We start from the raw sequence: 16,722 nt of genomic DNA, 5'->3' as shown, positions 1-16,722 counted from the left end.
TGCAAGAGGCACAAGTGTTTTGCATTGTGCTAGGTGGCACAGAGAAGTGTGCAATGGTGCGAGATGCATGGAGATGATGCAGTAGCACAGATGTCAGAGAGGGAGCACTTGTCAGCAGCAGGTAGAGCTTCAGCATCAGAGTATGTTCCTAGCCCAACGGAGTGTCAGTTGGGAGTGTTTTTGTTCCAAGTGTTGTTGGAGCAAGTGGACCGGGAAAATGTGTTGCATGCGGAACATTCCAGAGTTGCAGGATAGGGATTGCAGATAATCCATATCTTTTTGAGAGGGAGTGTTGAAAATGCAACAAGATGATGGAGCGTAGTGAAAAGAAGTCGCCTTCACTAAGTGGGCCCGCAGGCTATTTTTGGCGCAAAGTCTATTTTTAGACTATGTCTATTTTTAGACATATGGATCATGGTCTATGAGTTGCAGGATGCTATTTGTGGATGATTGGTCATGTTGGTAAAAATAGATGGACTTCTATTTTTAGACATATGGGCGGAGTCTATTTTTAGACTGCCAGGCTAAAAATAGAACAGTCGAATATTATTAGCTCTTAATAATATTTGGACTATAAACATTATCTTATCCTCTTGCAGCACTTCAGTTCGAGCTACGAATGTGGCACATGCAACTACCAGAAGGAAATACGCTTTTATTATGGGTTAGTTGAGCTATTGCATGATGGACTTCAGTTAGAACTCAAGTGATTGAGTTTGGTGGAGTTGATTGAGGAGTTGATGGAGTTGTGTTCAGTTTGACTTAGTTGAACTAGTTGTATTTAGTCTAACTGCAGAATACACTAGTGATAAGTGATGTAAATTAATTATTAATTAATTCACTAATTATTAACTCATAAATCAACTAAATAATACATCAATTAACTCAGTGCATGGACAATTCACTGGAGACAAGTGTTAGAGGTGAGTGAAAGGGCAAGACAGCTGTTAGTTGTGACTATAGTTGTGCATGAGATTTGCACAATCAATGGATTGAGTATTGCCAATGAGGATTGTGTGGTTCAGCCAAGGGAAATATGAGTATGGATCAGCCATTCTCATCTATTCTCATGTAGGATTGCGCAGTGGAGGCAGGCAAGCAGCGGAGGAGATTTGAACCTGTGATTGATTCAGATTTGAGCTAGTTTGTGTGTAATAGGTGGAGATAGTACTGAGTACTTGTAAGGAGTATTGTACTATGTATTGTTACATGCTCTCAATCAATATAATATACATATAGTTGGGGGTTTTCAACTGTATGCTTTCCCCGTGATATACTGTGTTGATATGTGCGATTGATGCTTCAATGTGCACATGGGATTGTTTCTGAATACTGAAAATTGATAATAAATAGTAGAGGAGGTTATGTATTATGCATGCATTCCACAAATAGTGTATAATTAGGATAATCTTTGTGAATAAGTGTTATATTATTCAAAATTTCTACATTTTTCGCCTAGTTTTCTTCTAGTTGGAATTTTTCTCTCTTATGGTCAAATTCATGATGTGACATGATGTAAATTGATGTACTATGATGTAAAAATGATAAAAATTGACTTGATAAGGTAGATACATCAGTTGTAGGTGGTTTGGAGTTGAATGAATCAATTTCCTAGGTTTAAGAGGCAAGCTGTTCCACTACCTATTTTTGTGTTCCTAGTTTAGATATGGTTGAAACCACCCCTCTTCTCATGGATTCGACCCCTGATGGATAGCACAGGTGGTTTGGAGGTCTATATGATGTGTTTTTTTAGTAATTTGTAAAGGTTGGACTCTTGTGAATGCTTTGAGCACTATTGTACATCATCTCTGTAGTTTGGCAAGGAAATAGACCAGGGTTTGCAGCATTTTGTGGGATTCTTGTGGCAAGGTGACTTAGTATTGTTTTTCCTTCTGTAATTCAAGTTATCATATGTTTATGTGTGCCATTATCTCTCTCTCTTCTGCTTAACTAAATGAATCAAGTATAAAGGTGGAAATCATTGATGTTGCAGTGCTCTACCTTAGGGTTTCATTGGTTTTACATGTTTTCTACTGTTTGAAGAGGACTCATGACACATTCATGCCCTCTCCAACTCCTCACTAGTCTCAAGACTCACCATTACACCTAATATGAAGTACTAAAGAATTTTCCTACCTCGCCCCACAGGAACCTCTGCAAGACTGAGTCCATTCCCCGGACCCAAAACTGCCTTTCACATTTGATCCAACAAACCAACATAAAACTCAATCAAACTCCTCCGAGCATATGCCTAGCCTGAAATTAGTCTTTACATCAGCCATCTCAAGCCTCATTTGCTATATTTTCCTGAGATTGACAAGGAGAGAGCCCTCTCCCGACTTGGTAGGGCTAGCTACCAGGTTAAGCATTGTCTGATGTTACCCTATACCTGCCTTTCTTAGCCTGAGGTAGATTTAGGCCATTGCATATTGGCGACCATACTGGGGAAGAAAAGTTTGTTTGACTATTGTTGTTTTCTTTGCAAACTATAGACGGAGCTTGAAGTTAGCCAGGTAGCCTTCAAACTGCTCTTGCTTTGCAAGTGCATAAGTAGATGAATGCTGCTTCAGTCAATCTCCGGTTTAGTTTATGAACTGAACATCTGAACTGAAAGCTATTACCCTAGTATCTTGAAGAAATTCTATACTTTTGGATGATGAGGTTAGAATCTAATAGGATGACAAATTGGTAATTTCCATTTGATTTTTGGGAGTAATTCAACACACTGGCTTCCAGACGATAAACCAGGGCCAATCCTAATCCTGAATCTCCTCCCGTGTATGAAAACCCAAATCTCATTCCAAGAATTCTTGGGCAATCAGGTTCTGTGATTCCCATTTTTAGATCTCATTCATGTCCAGTTGTTTTTGAATACCTTGAAGATCTTGAGTTTGATGAACATTTTGATCTATCATTGTTTGAAACTAAATCTGAAAATGCAGTTGGTTCTACTATTCTAAATCCGGAGTCTGTCAAAGATCTTGAAACTGAAAGGGCTAATAGATCAATTGATGATTACATATTGAATCTTAAAACTTCCATTATACCTATAAACATTCCCGAGTTCTTAGAATCTGCATCCGCAACTCTTGGTTCATCCGCTGTTGTATCTGGTTCAGAAATTCCTACTGAATCTCCTTTTATCCCCACCATTCCCGTGCATCCCACCATATATGATCAGAGATCCCCTGTCTCTTCTCCCCCATCAACCCCTTCAACACCTCAAGCATCTCATATTTCTCCCCCTCCTTCTACACCTCATACACCCATTACATCGACTGCTATTGTTGTTCCAACTCCTCCTACATCCCCAAGGCCAGTTTCAAATCCACCTAGAGTAATGGTTTCCCAATATGCACCTCTCGTTTTGTCACAAAACTTGGATGCTATGCCTGCTGATTACCAAAGTAAAATTCCATTGTTTGATGCTACCCAAGGTATCACAGTGCAATAGCATGTGGATAGGATGAACGATTTCTTTGACCTTCATGAGATAGATGAAGAAAATGTGACCATGAGATTATTTGTACAAATTTTTGCAGGCGAAGTGCAAAAGTGTTTCAGAGCATTGCTGGCTGGGACTATCAATTCATTGGCGGTTCTTCATAGGCAATTTCTGGATCGTTGGGAGGTAAAGAAAAATCCACTCCAAATTCTTTCCGAGTATGAAAACATAAAGAGGAATTTTGGTGAAAGTGTTCATGATTATTGTGTTAGATTCTATTGGACACCTAATCCTCAATGGGTTAGTGTGGAAGCCGAATGGACAAAAGGAGTCCAAGAGACCTTGCGATGTGAAACCCAACAGTCACATATTGTATTATAAATGTATATCTCTTGTTAATAAAAATTGCACTCTCATGATTTATCTTTCATATTTTTCTTGCTGTCCATGTGTGTTTAACATGGTATCAGAGCAGGCGTATTCCTGCCCTGCATAATTAATTTGAGCCATTTGTTTTATGGCATTTATGTGCAGGTCATTTCTGCCCTCAGCTAAACTCTAGCTGCAATCTCTGTCATTTCTCCAACGCCATTTTTGGCTTCTAACTGTCATTGTAACTCCCTTCTGCCATTTTTCAGTAATCTGGGTCTTCCCTCTACTTGGTAATCAGGGTCTACCCTCTGCTTGATAATCTCAGTAACGCTCGAGCTTTTGCTGCTGTCTCCACACTAGTATAATAGTGCTCCATTGCCAGACCTACTCCATCTGTGATTTACCATTATTCTCTGACATGGTATTATTCTTTGCTCCGTTGAGTTTGTTTTTACATAACGCTCACCAAAAGATGGCTAGGTTTGGGTAACTGTATTCATTCTTCGTCCACTCGAATAGTCGCTTACCAAATAGGTGAAACCCTTCATCTTCCTGAGCCTTGGCACGCATGACTGAAACCGTATATTCATGCTATGTCTATCATTCAAACCTTAGTTCTCCAGGTTCTAGGTTTCTTACGCTATTGAATACACCATACAACGCTGTCTCACTGTCTCAGTCTCCACGCAAACACTGATGGCCAGCGTTCCATTGATATATGCGTTCCATTGATATACAGTTCTGCTCCATTGATATACAGTTCTGGTATATATATGTGTTCCATTGATATATTAGTTCTGCTCCATTAATACTGTAGCAGGCACGCAGTTCTACTAACTGTGCTCAATTCCACGTTGCTCGGTGTGCTGATAAACTAAGAGCGATGGCTCATTATATTCAATATTGTGTTGACTGGTATGTTGTAACCTAACGGTGCTCCCTTTTGACCATGCGCCCTTGCGCTACTGCCCATATACTGCCATCCTCCAGCGACATCACACCTATCCACTACGCTGTGCCAGAATACTACACTTTCGGAATACTACGCTGTCTCATTCAAAAAAATAAAAAAAATAACCGATGTATTAAAATAGATGTGGTGACCTTTTCATGCGTGGAGATGTGTTGTTCATGCGTGGAGATGTGCTGAGCGTGGCGCAGCGGAAGCGTGGAGATGTGTTTTGGAAGGGATCGTGGACTCCTTGGCTGTCTGGTCATCAGGTTTTCTCTCATTGAATTCGCTCCTCCTGTCCCGCCATTGAGATCTAGGATTGTTTTATTTTGAAATCATAGCAAGCGAGATATCTCAGCGTGGTGTGATAACGCTGAGAGCAGAACTGGAAATGCAACCATCATGTTGAATGGTGCTCCAAGCCACAGTCTCTTTCTATCTCCAAGCTACAACTATGTAATTCGTTTTGTCACATAAACATGTTGTTCAATGCGTTGATAAACCATGAACGCTAAAAGTCATGTTATATTTTTTATGTGTTGAAAAGTCTTTGAAAGGTTGTAAAGGAAGTGATGGCATATATGAGCATTGGAATTAAGCCTATGGTCTCTATTATGAAGCTGCAAAAGAAATCTTTAGAATTGCGCTTGGAAATCCCCGAAACTCATGTTGGAAGAATGTGTTTATGTTAGAAATCTATGTTGGATCAGAGCTCAGCGTGGCAGATTTTCCATTTTTGCTTTAACATTTCCTATTTCGGCTACCAATCACACCCATCCTTCCTGGTTACCAAACGCACATGCGTCCTGTCATATATATTTCCGTGCCAAATTACATTTACACTGAAGTTTTATATGCTCATTATTAAGTGTCGATGGTTGATTCTCTGCATCCCTAGAATTTATGCGGACTCTTAAATGACTCCCGATATGGAATTTATGTGTTGAAGCAATAAGTTAAGTTAAACCTCGTGCGTTGGTGTCATTATGTAGCTATTGGAAGTCACTCAGACTTGCATTATTTGTCTTGCAAGAGGAAACTAACTTCCAGCTGACTTCAGTGAAGGATGAAGATTTCATCCCAAAGGGAAAGAGTTAACGTTTTGTATTTATTCTAGCTTTTGTGACCAAGTATTCTCACAAAAGATTGGTTCCTTGTTCTTATTCTGCACATGAGCGTTGAAGATTACATTGATATGCCTCAACTTCCTTGAACGTGTGCCTGTATAATTCTGTGTTATCCATAATGCAGTACTCTTGGTGCTCTCCTTATATATATATATATATGATTCGGTGAAACAGTTTGAATTATATACACAATGTTTAAAGCATTGAACATAAACTTCAATGAGTGTGGAAGTCAAGTCTGCTTTCTCAAGCGCTCTGCATATTTTTTCAGATATATATTTCTTCCATTAGGAAGGCCGAGTCACACAGAGCATCAGTGTGTGGGAGCTGCTACAACAGTGAAGAGGTTGGGTTTCTTGCTAGTGTTTACACCAACGAAAAAGGGCTGAACATAGCAAACAAAAAACTGTTTATTCTTGGCTCCATCTGACTGTCAAAGGCTGAGATCTTTGTGGAGAAATTACACCAGATTTAATTGTGCTCTGAAATCTCAAGGTGTCAAGGGCGAGTTTGTGTTCCAAATATATTTCCTATGCCAAATTAATTAAGGAGTCAAATTGGAGGCTGAAATACTCATTATATCCATAGGTGATATGCATCTAAATTGTATTCAAGTACATTAAAGCAGCGAGTCATTTGCTACATTGAAATTGGTACTGTGCTGTCTGGTATCCTGCTACTCATCTAATAGTTGCAATTATTTATCATTTTATAGACCAATTTGTAGTTGAAGATAACATCACTTCTCTGATTATATTGGTCTGAAATGGATAGAATAGATGATGTTTTGAAACTACTGAATAATTTAATACTTTCCACTGTTGATGAGATGGTTAAGATCAACAAAACCTCTCTTTCCAATATTAAAATTTGTCTCCAAAATGCACATGAGAATATTGAGTTTTTGCAGCTTGAGACAAAGCTACAACAGGAAGAATTACAGCAGTGGCGTCATCATTCTGAACTTGTTTCTATTCAGAATATTGAAACAGACTCCCATAAACAGCGAGACAATAATGTTACAGTTGGTTCAGATTTAATACCCAATAAAGCAGCAATTGTACATGCAGACACAGAAACTCAGTCTGCACTTCCAAAACCCATCATCAGACCTTGGGAATAGCTTGTCCACAACAAGCACAGAACTGTTCTTGGATATGACAAGGACTTGACTTTTCATATTCCAGACTACTCAAAGCCCATTCAGTTTCAGAGTGCTGGATTCATTCATGACAGTTCACCTACTCCTCATGACAGTTCAGATTCAGCTGTTCCAGACCCTGCCCCTCTTCCATAGCAACAACAACAACAAAAACAACAACAGATTGTAAAATGCCAACACTGTGACCGAGTTGGCCATCTGAAAGATCACTGTTTTGATCTTCATCCATGTAAGCATTGTCATAAAACTAGCCATTCTTCACACAGATGCTTCAGAAACAAACATCTTGTAAGAACAAAGATTCATCTTGGATGGATCGCTTCTTGGCAATGGGCATCAACAGCCAAGAAGATATTCCAATCACATGTCAGAACTTGTTCCAGAGTATTGAACAATCTTGCAGTTGAGTTTTCTCCGTCTTCTCACCTTGTATCTGACAGGGGGGAAATGATGGTCATCTACAAGCTTCAAAGCCACATCAAGCGAGCCTGAGCCACAACCTACCATACCAAATCCAGAGTTGTAGCTAGAAACAAACATGCCCCTGAGCATGCCTTCAGTTGGAAATCTGGGACACTTCCTCTAGCAGAAGACTTCAGTTTCTTGCCAGTTTCGGAAGAATTCCAGGAACAAAAATTGAGAACACTTCCTCTAGCAGAAGACTCCAGCTTCTTGCCAGTTTTGGAAGAGTTCCAAGAATTGCATTAAGCATTCCATAGTTGTTGGTCATCCTTAAACCATCACAGGTTGAGACTTCCCTTTTCAGGTTGAAGTTCTCCTTTTTATGCAGGGTGAGACCTCCCTTTATTGGTTGAAGGTTTCCCTCTTCAAAACAATAGGAGCACTTCCTCTAGCAGAAGACTTCAGCTTCTTGCCAGTTTTGGAAGAGTTCTGGGAACTGCACTCAGCATTCCAGTGTTGGTGGTCATCCTTAGACCACCGCCCTTTATACCAACATTTCATAGAGCACATTCAGCCTAGTGCTACCATGCATTTTTGCACATTTTGTATTACAACTCTCTTCTTGGACTCATACATAACCCTTCGGATTAGGGGGGGAATGTTGGACACCTAATCCTCAATGGGTTAGTGTGGAAGTCGAATGGACAAAAGGAGTCCAAGAGACCTTGGGATGTGAAACCCAATGGTCACATATTGTACTATAAATGTATATCTCTTGTTAATAAAAATTTCACTCTCATGATTTATCTTTCATATTTCTCTTGCTGTCCATGTGTGTTTAACAGATTCAATACTATTTATAATGCTATTCCAGCTGATATAAAGCCACCAATGGGGCTGGATTTGATAAAATTTCCTGATGGATTTGATCCCTACATGGCATATGGATTGAGAGAAAGAGACCCGGCCACATGGAGGATATGCAGAAAATTGCAGTGAGTGTGGAGGCAAATATGCTAGCTAAGAGAGCTAGAATGAAGATCGAGAAGAAAGTGACCATAAAGGATGAAGCTTCTTCCTCAGATCATTTGCTTCGCAAGATTGAAAAGATGTTTGATAGACTCAATATTGTAGACAAGCCCAAGACACAGATCAGAAATCCAAATTTCCATGGTCAGTAGCAACCACAGTTCAAAATCAAACAACGAGAGCAAAGAGCTCAAGACCAAGCAGCACAACAACAAGTCAAAACACCATTACAACAGAATTTTGTACATGGTCTGGAATCAGATGATGATGAGAATATAATAGGAGAAGAGAATCACTTCTTTACACCTGATGGTTTGCCAATCTATATCACGAAGGATGAAGAGTATTCAGAAAACCCAGCTGTATAAAAAGATGAAGATTTTATCTTAGCAAATGAAACAGTCCTAGAAGAAGAATCCGATGAATATTAGAGGGGATATATGAATGCATTGATAGCCCAACAACGACAATATTCACTCAGGAGTAGGGATGTACCCATCAATCCAATTCAAAAGTGGAAGGAAGCAACACCACCAAAGAATGATTCTCCAAATGTGCAGAAAAAAGGAAAGGAGCCAGCAGATCCTACCACTAGCAAAACACAATCAGCAAATGAAAAGTCAAATCAGCCAAGTGCAGCAAAGGAGAAGATTGAAAAGAAGGATGCTCCACTCAAAGAGGTAGAGAAAACTACAACCTTTAACATAGAGAATGAGATTGCTAAGTTAAAAGTGTCAATAAATTTGACTGAATTAATGAAGAATAGCAGCTATAAAGGCCAAGTGTCAAAGATTTTGAATATAGATCCATTGTCTGATATGGTTAATGTGGAGGATGATCAGCCCGAGCTTATCTTTGGTCCGACATTAGAAGGTCAATCTGAGGATAGTGATGTAGCTCCTTTTTACATCAGCCTTAGATTGCATGATTATGTCTTGCACAACGCCATGTTTGATTCAGGAGCATCTCATAATTTGATGCCAAAGGAAATTATGGAAAAATTGGGTTTAGATATCACTCGCAAGTACCATGATCTTTATTCCTTTGATTCTAGTAGGGTCAGATGTATTGGTCTCATTAAGTATTTTTTTGTCACTTTAGATCAGATTCCAGCAAAGAATGTTCTCATGGATGTGGTTGTGGCCACATTCCTCCTAGATTTGGCATGCTTTTATCTAGATAGTGGGGCGCAAAACTCAAAGGGACATTGTAGTTAGATTTCTCCTATGCCACTATTCCCGTGTTTGGTTAATTGAGGAAATTATATCGGGAGAAAAAGATGAAGTATATGATCACAAGCAAGGAGAAACCTTTGAATCATCCAATCAATTATGTACATATTGATTTAGAATATTTTGTTATTTATTCTGATAGTTTTAATGATGTAAATAGTCAATTAGTTGAAGTAGAAGATATTCTAGAGATCATAGAAAATTTCAGAGCCGTACTTGATCAAGAAAGACAAAGGCTTGATAGTGAGCAAGCAGAATTTCAGCACTTGGAGGACGAAGCCGGTTTGTGGAGTATGGACTTTGATGGAGCAGTAGGTAAGGATGGTTCCGTAATTGGTATTTCGATAAGTAGCCCTATTTTCCTACCAAACAAAGTTCTGAGTAATGTAAGAGTTTGTTCATATAAATTGGCTTTTGATTGTTCCAATAATGAAGCTGAATATGAGGGTTTAATTGCTGGTTTGAAAATCCTCAAGAAGTTGAATGCAAAAAGAATTTCAGTTTATAGCGACTCCGAATTAGTAATCAAGCAAGTCAAGGGTGAATATCAAGCCAAACATCCTCGAATGTGGGCTTCCTGTAATGCAGTTTTAGATATTTTGAGGTTGTTTCTAGATTATGCTTTAACATGTGTCCGTCATGTACAAAATGTTATTGCAAATTCCCTTGCTACAACTACAAGTAATTTAAAGATCCCGATGAATTCAAACAATAAGTTTGAAATTCATGTGAAGCATTGCCCAGCTATCCATGATAATCAAAGATATTGGCAGGTGTTTCAAGATGACAAAGAGATTAAAGAATTTCTGCAAAATGAAGGCAAATACAAAGATACTTCTATCGATGGTGAGCAAGATGATGGTAGATGGAAGTTTTGTTGCTGAAGGACAATGTTATTCCTAAAGGCCTAATACCTTTAGAGGAATTGTTTGATCAAGATGATGTATCCTGGAAACCTAGTTTGGTGTCAACCGAGAAGGGAGTTGAGGATGTGAATATTGGAACAACAGAAAATCCAAAGATGGTGAAGTTGTCAAAAGCATTACCTCCTCAGGTAAAAGAAAAATACATTAGTTTATTTTCTTCATTTTCTGATGTATTTGCATGTGACTATATATATTTTGAAGGAGTATGATAAGAGTATAATTTAACATATCATTCCAATCAAGACAAACCAAAAGCCATTTCATCAAAAGTTGAGAAGGATAAATCCGAAGTTGCTGCCATCAATAGAGAAAGAGGTGAATCGATTGTACAAAGTTGGTATAATCGTTCCAATAAGATTTTCAGATTGGATCTCCAACTTGGTGCCCATGCAGAAGAAGACAGGTGAGATTAGATTATGCATTGATTTCAGAAATTTTAATAAGGTTTCTTGAAAGATAATTATCCATTGCCAAAAATGGACCACATACTCCAAAGAGTAGTTGGGGCATCTCGTATGTCGCTGCTCGATGGATATTCTAGCTACAATCAAATTCTGGTCCATGAGGATGACAGGAACAAAACAACATTCACCACTCCATGGGGGACATTCCATTATGCTAAGATGTCGTTCGGTTTAAAGAATGTTGGTGCAACATTTCAGCGGGCCATGGACATCGCCTTCGCAAATGAAAAAGATGTGTTTCTAGTAGTATATCTTGATGATAAGACTGTCTTTTCAAATTCAGATGAGGAGCATCTTTACCATCTGAAATTTGTCTTTCAACGTTGTAGAAAATATGGCATATATCTCAATCCCAAAAAGAGCTTGTTTGCCATGGACGAGGGAAAGCTTCTTGGTCACATAATATCCAAAGAAGGCATCCACATTGATCCTGCTCGAGTAGAAGCTATTCAGAAAATTGATTTTCCTCGTAGTAAGAAAGAGATCCAAGCATTTAACGGTAAGATGAACTTCTTACGTCGTTTTGTGCCAAATCTAGCTGAACATTTGAGGGAGATTACAAATATGTTGAAGAAGGATAGTGTGGTCAAGTGGACCGAAGAAGCCATGAAGTCTTTCAACCTGGTAAAGTTAGCTTTTTCTTCAGCTCCGATTTTAATCAGCCTGGATTATTCCCAGAATTTCATATTGTTCATTTGCTTCTGATCATACTATGGTAGCAGTGCTAATGCAGACAAGAGACCAACTTGAAAAGCCAATTTCTTTTTTCAATAGGACAATAAGAGATGCAGCCTTAAAATAAACATTATTGAGAAGCAAGCTCTTGCCTTGGTGAAAGATTTGAAATATTTCCGGGTATATATTCTTCATTCTCATATCCTTGCTTATGTCCCTAATGCAGTTGTAAAGGATGTTATGATACAAATAGATCCTGAAGGGAGGAGAGGTAAATGGATCACAACGTTGCTAGAATATGATTTGGAGATAAAGCCAACAAAGCTAATCAAGGGGCAGGGTCTAGCAAAATTGATGGCGGAGTCTAATTTGCATGCCTTGGACATAAATCTGATTGCTGCTATGTCCGAAGAAGATGAAGAAAGTTCACTTGTTCAGGTATCTAAAATTTTTCTCCATTCTCCTTGGTATTCAGATATTGTATATGTGCTTCAGCACCTTTCACCGCCACCGGATATGGCCAAAAATAAAGGTAGAACTCTAAAATTGAAGGCTGCTAAATTTTGTATTATGAACAATGCACTTTATTGGAAAGATCCCGGTGGTATTTTGTTGAACTGTTTGGTTGAGGAGGAAGCAAAATAGGTCATCAATTATTTTCACAAAGGAGACTTTGGAGGTCACCTATTTTGGAAGACAACAACCAATAAGATTTTGAGAGCGGGGTATTATTGGTTTACCCTCCTTGCTGATGTATATAAAACTGTCAAAAGCTGTCATGAATGCCAGATTTTTCAGGGAAGGAGAAAGTTACAGCCTTTACCTCTCAATCCGGTCGAAGTTAGTGCTCCATTTCAACAGTGGGGCCTAGATTTTATTGGCGAGATTCATCCTACATCTTTAGCTCAACACAAGTGGATCTTAACAACGACAGATTATTTCACAAAATGGATTGAGGCAATTTCCATTCGGCAGGTCATCGACTTGGTAATAATTCAGTTTCTTGAAAACATTATTTTGTCACGTTTTGGCTGTCCTAACAAGTTGATTATAGATAATGCAGTAGCTTTCAAGTCCAAAAAGATGATTGACTTTTGTAGCAAATATAACATTACCTTGGGACATTCTACTGCATACTATCCACAAGGTAACATATTGGCGAAATCTTCAAACAAATCATTGGTCAACATCAATAAAAAGCTACTGGAAACAAACAAAAAGAGATGGCATAAGAAATTGGTTAATGCACTATGGGCGGATAGAGTAAGTCAGAAGAAATCAATAGGCATGTATCCTTTCGAGATTGTATATGGTGTTGACACTGTGTTCCCGAAATCTCTTGCAGTCCCGGTTTTTAAACTTCTACAGGAAGCTGGCAGCGAGGAAGATCATTTACATTGAAGAATAAACCAAATGATCCATTTCCAGCAGATGAGAGAGGAAGTTTTTTAGAATACCTTCAGGCTGCAGGAGAGAATCAAGAAAATCTATGATCGGAAGGCAAAGGCGGACAAATTTCAGATTGAAGACATAGTGCTTAAATGGGATGCCAGAAACGAGGACAAAGGCAAGCATGGCAAGTTCGAGAATCTGTGGAAGGGACCATACAGGATTGCTGCATATCGGGGTCAAAATGCTTTTCTGCTGAAAGAAATGAACAGGGAAGATTGTCCAGGAGGGTCGGTCAATGGTCGACTGCTGAAACGGTACTATCTCTGAGATATTTTCTGCTATCACATATATCACTATACATACCATTTTATTTCCTTCATTGCAAAGTGTGTACTGTCATCATTCATTCAGTTTGGGGCCCGAAGTGAAGGCTATAAAACTGAAGGTCTGATTTCAATTTTTGGTTATTTAGTGTGGGTTATTTGAGTTAGTTTTCAGTCTTGTAATTGAGTCAGTTTTGAGTCAACATATTAGTTTTAGTTTGAAGTTATTGACTCCATTTTGCCCAATAGAAGAGGCACTGGTCTACTTTCTAGAGATCTATGGTTCTTGGCACCTCCCAGGAGCTACCATCTCCATTGGAGCCAATGTTAGTGTCGGTACCTTCATCCCTCCATCAGTGATTAAAATTTCTCTTTTTGCATGCATAATAGGTGTCCCATCTGATCAGCTGCATTCCATTAGGATCATGGATCATCTGATGGTAGTGGTTCATTATCAAAATTTCCCTCGTGGTCTTTACCTGCTGGCCTATTTTAACAAGTTTAAGTCATTTACAGTCATTTTGTCATTACATTTGCAAAAGATCACTTTTAGGGTTTTAGGTCTCATTAGGTCTAGGGTTTGTCACCATGGTATTCAAAAGCTCAATAAGAGGTCAGCATGCACATGAGGATGTTTAATCAATTCATAAAATCACAAATTCTACTGATGATTTGATCCATAAAGGGTTTTTACCTCAAAACTCTGTTTCGAGGTGAAAACAGGGTTTTTCCATTTCATGTACAAATTTTATGTAATTTTATTGTTTTCATATGTAATAAAGCACCATCTGTAGCCCTGGGTCACCTTGCCAAACTCCAGCACTCCAACAACTGCAAAAGAGACAAGAACATCCAAGCATCAATCCATCAAATGACAAAAAAGAGAGCCAAATTGCAAAAACAGGGTTTTTAAAAGCAAAGTGAAAAGCAACTTTAGAAAGTGGGTTTTCTAAATGAAAAATTAAAGTCAAAATATATATAAAGTGCTCTTGGTGTTAGAAGACTTCATTTGTGCTAAAAGTGAGAGAGAACAAGAAGAAAATCTCGCTTTGAGGATAGAGAGGACAAACTGCAGCAAATTTCAAGGTTTTTCTTGGCACGACGCACCTGCCAGGCGCTACGCACTTGGGCGTTGGCGCGACGCACCTATCAACCAACCTAAAAACTCATCCCATCGATTTTCCAAGCCTATAAATTTTGCAAATAACATCTATTCAAGTAAGTACATCCTCCCATTTGCCATACCAAGAGGTTTTGTCATCCTTGACGGTGTTTTGAATGGTGAAAAATCAAACCCTAAGTTTCTTCACAGTATCTTGCAAAAAACTATCTAGGGTTTTGTTATTCTTGCTGTTTTTTAATCCCTTGCATAATTTTCCCATATCCCATCCCTCTCCACTAAATTTCCCTAATTTCATTTCCATTTCCCTCTCTCATTGACACTCATCTTACCCCCTATCACCAAACCCTAAGCCCTACACCTAATTCCCACTATTCCCAAAACCCTAATCTTCATTTCCCAAAACCTATCATTCCCTAGTAACCCTATAGCCAGCATCAAAACCTCCTTTTCACTTATATTCTTAGTCTACTCATTAAATCCCAAAGAAGAAAACAACATCCACCTATTCTTGAGAAAATATCCTCATACTCATCATTTTACACTATACATTTACAAATATGGAGACAGATTCAGCTTATGAAAGGGATGAGGAAACTGTGAGTGATTCCTCTCAAGAGATTCATGCACCAAGAAAACCACATAAGGGAGGAAAACACATCCGAGAGGAGCCCACCACACTCACAGAGTTACTAGCTTGCCCTCTTGCAATAACATGCTTTAAACATCAGTCTTGTTACCAGTTTTGTGAGATGGTGGAGAGGGTGAAATACCACTATGAAATTTCTAGGTTATTTGTCCTTCATCTTCACAATGGCTAGGTGAACTTAGCAGGTGTTTCCTTCACTTTGACACCTGAAACCATAGCTGCAGCAACAGGTATTCCAAATGTGGGTGAATAGTGGAACAAAGGTTAGCTTGTGGGCAAAGAGCATTATGAGCCTTATATCAAGGCTATTTATCAAAAGAAAATTAGTAGGGTCTTTCCTTTCAGATACCTACATGACACTTATGCTCCACTCATGAAGCTTATTATCAAATATTTCACCTGTGAAGGGAGGTTTTCTCGCTTGTACACTTACCATGTTAGATTATTGATGCATTTCACTAGAGTGAGGATGATGAACCTCCCATATTTCATATGCAAAAATATTGAGAAAATGGCTACATTGGTACAAAGGAAACCTCTTCCTCAATAGTTCAACAACATTTATCATTTTTCATTGATCAAAATTGTTGTGTTGCGTCAGCTGAGCTTGTTGAATGTTTCATGGGATACTTTCATTTCACATGAGGTTTTCAAAGGCCCTCAAGTGACCCCATCAGTGTTTCAAGAGGAAGGAGGGCCTTCAAATTAGCAAGAGGTTCATGAGACTCAAACTACAGGTGTGTCAGTATTTGTCACTTATGAAAAGGGCACAAGGAGATTATTTGCAGCTGCCAAACGAGTATTATCTCCACCTAGGGTGGAAAGGGTCTCATTTTCTTCATCAGACCAAAGGCAAATGCTATCTTCACCCGGGGTGAAAGGGGCTTTTCCTTCTTCTTTAGCATAGTAGGTATAGGATAAAGGGAAGCAACCATTGCATGATGAAAGGCCTTCTGAAGGTCAAGAGAGAGATTTTGTTTTGATTCAGGAGAAGGATACTGATTTGATCTCCCAAAACTCAAGGCTCAAGGAGGTCATTAGAGAGAAAGAAGCTGAAATCCAAGCCTTATCCCTTAATATTGAGAGGGATAAATGGATTATAAGTTTCCTTGAGCAACAAAACAAGCAATTGGAGGACAAACAAGAAATCTTGGAGCTGCAAGTCATTAAAGAAAACCGGCAAAAGTCCAAGAGTGCAAAAAGGACAATGACTGGGAATATGTGTTGGAAAAGGTGAATATGCACTTGGAGAAGCTACTTGAGAAAGCCAATCAATAGAAAAAGATGTTGCGCCACATGGCTTATCACTATTTGGCACAAAACAAAATTTGTAAAACAAGGATAAGGAGCCTAAAAGCCAAGTTAAGGAAGACTTTGAGGAGCAAGAAAGAGAAATATAAGCTCAAATTCTTGGCTGAAGCTTCATTGGCCTAGCATAGCACCTGACATAGA

The sequence above is a fragment of the Pinus tabuliformis genome, chromosome 2_1 (assembly GCF_031772625.1).
Source record: "Pinus tabuliformis cultivar Carrire ecotype Pingquan chromosome 2_1, CPIR1, whole genome shotgun sequence".
Classification (NCBI taxonomy): Eukaryota; Viridiplantae; Streptophyta; class Pinopsida; order Pinales; family Pinaceae; genus Pinus; species Pinus tabuliformis.
Note: the sequence above shows the minus strand (reverse complement) of the source record.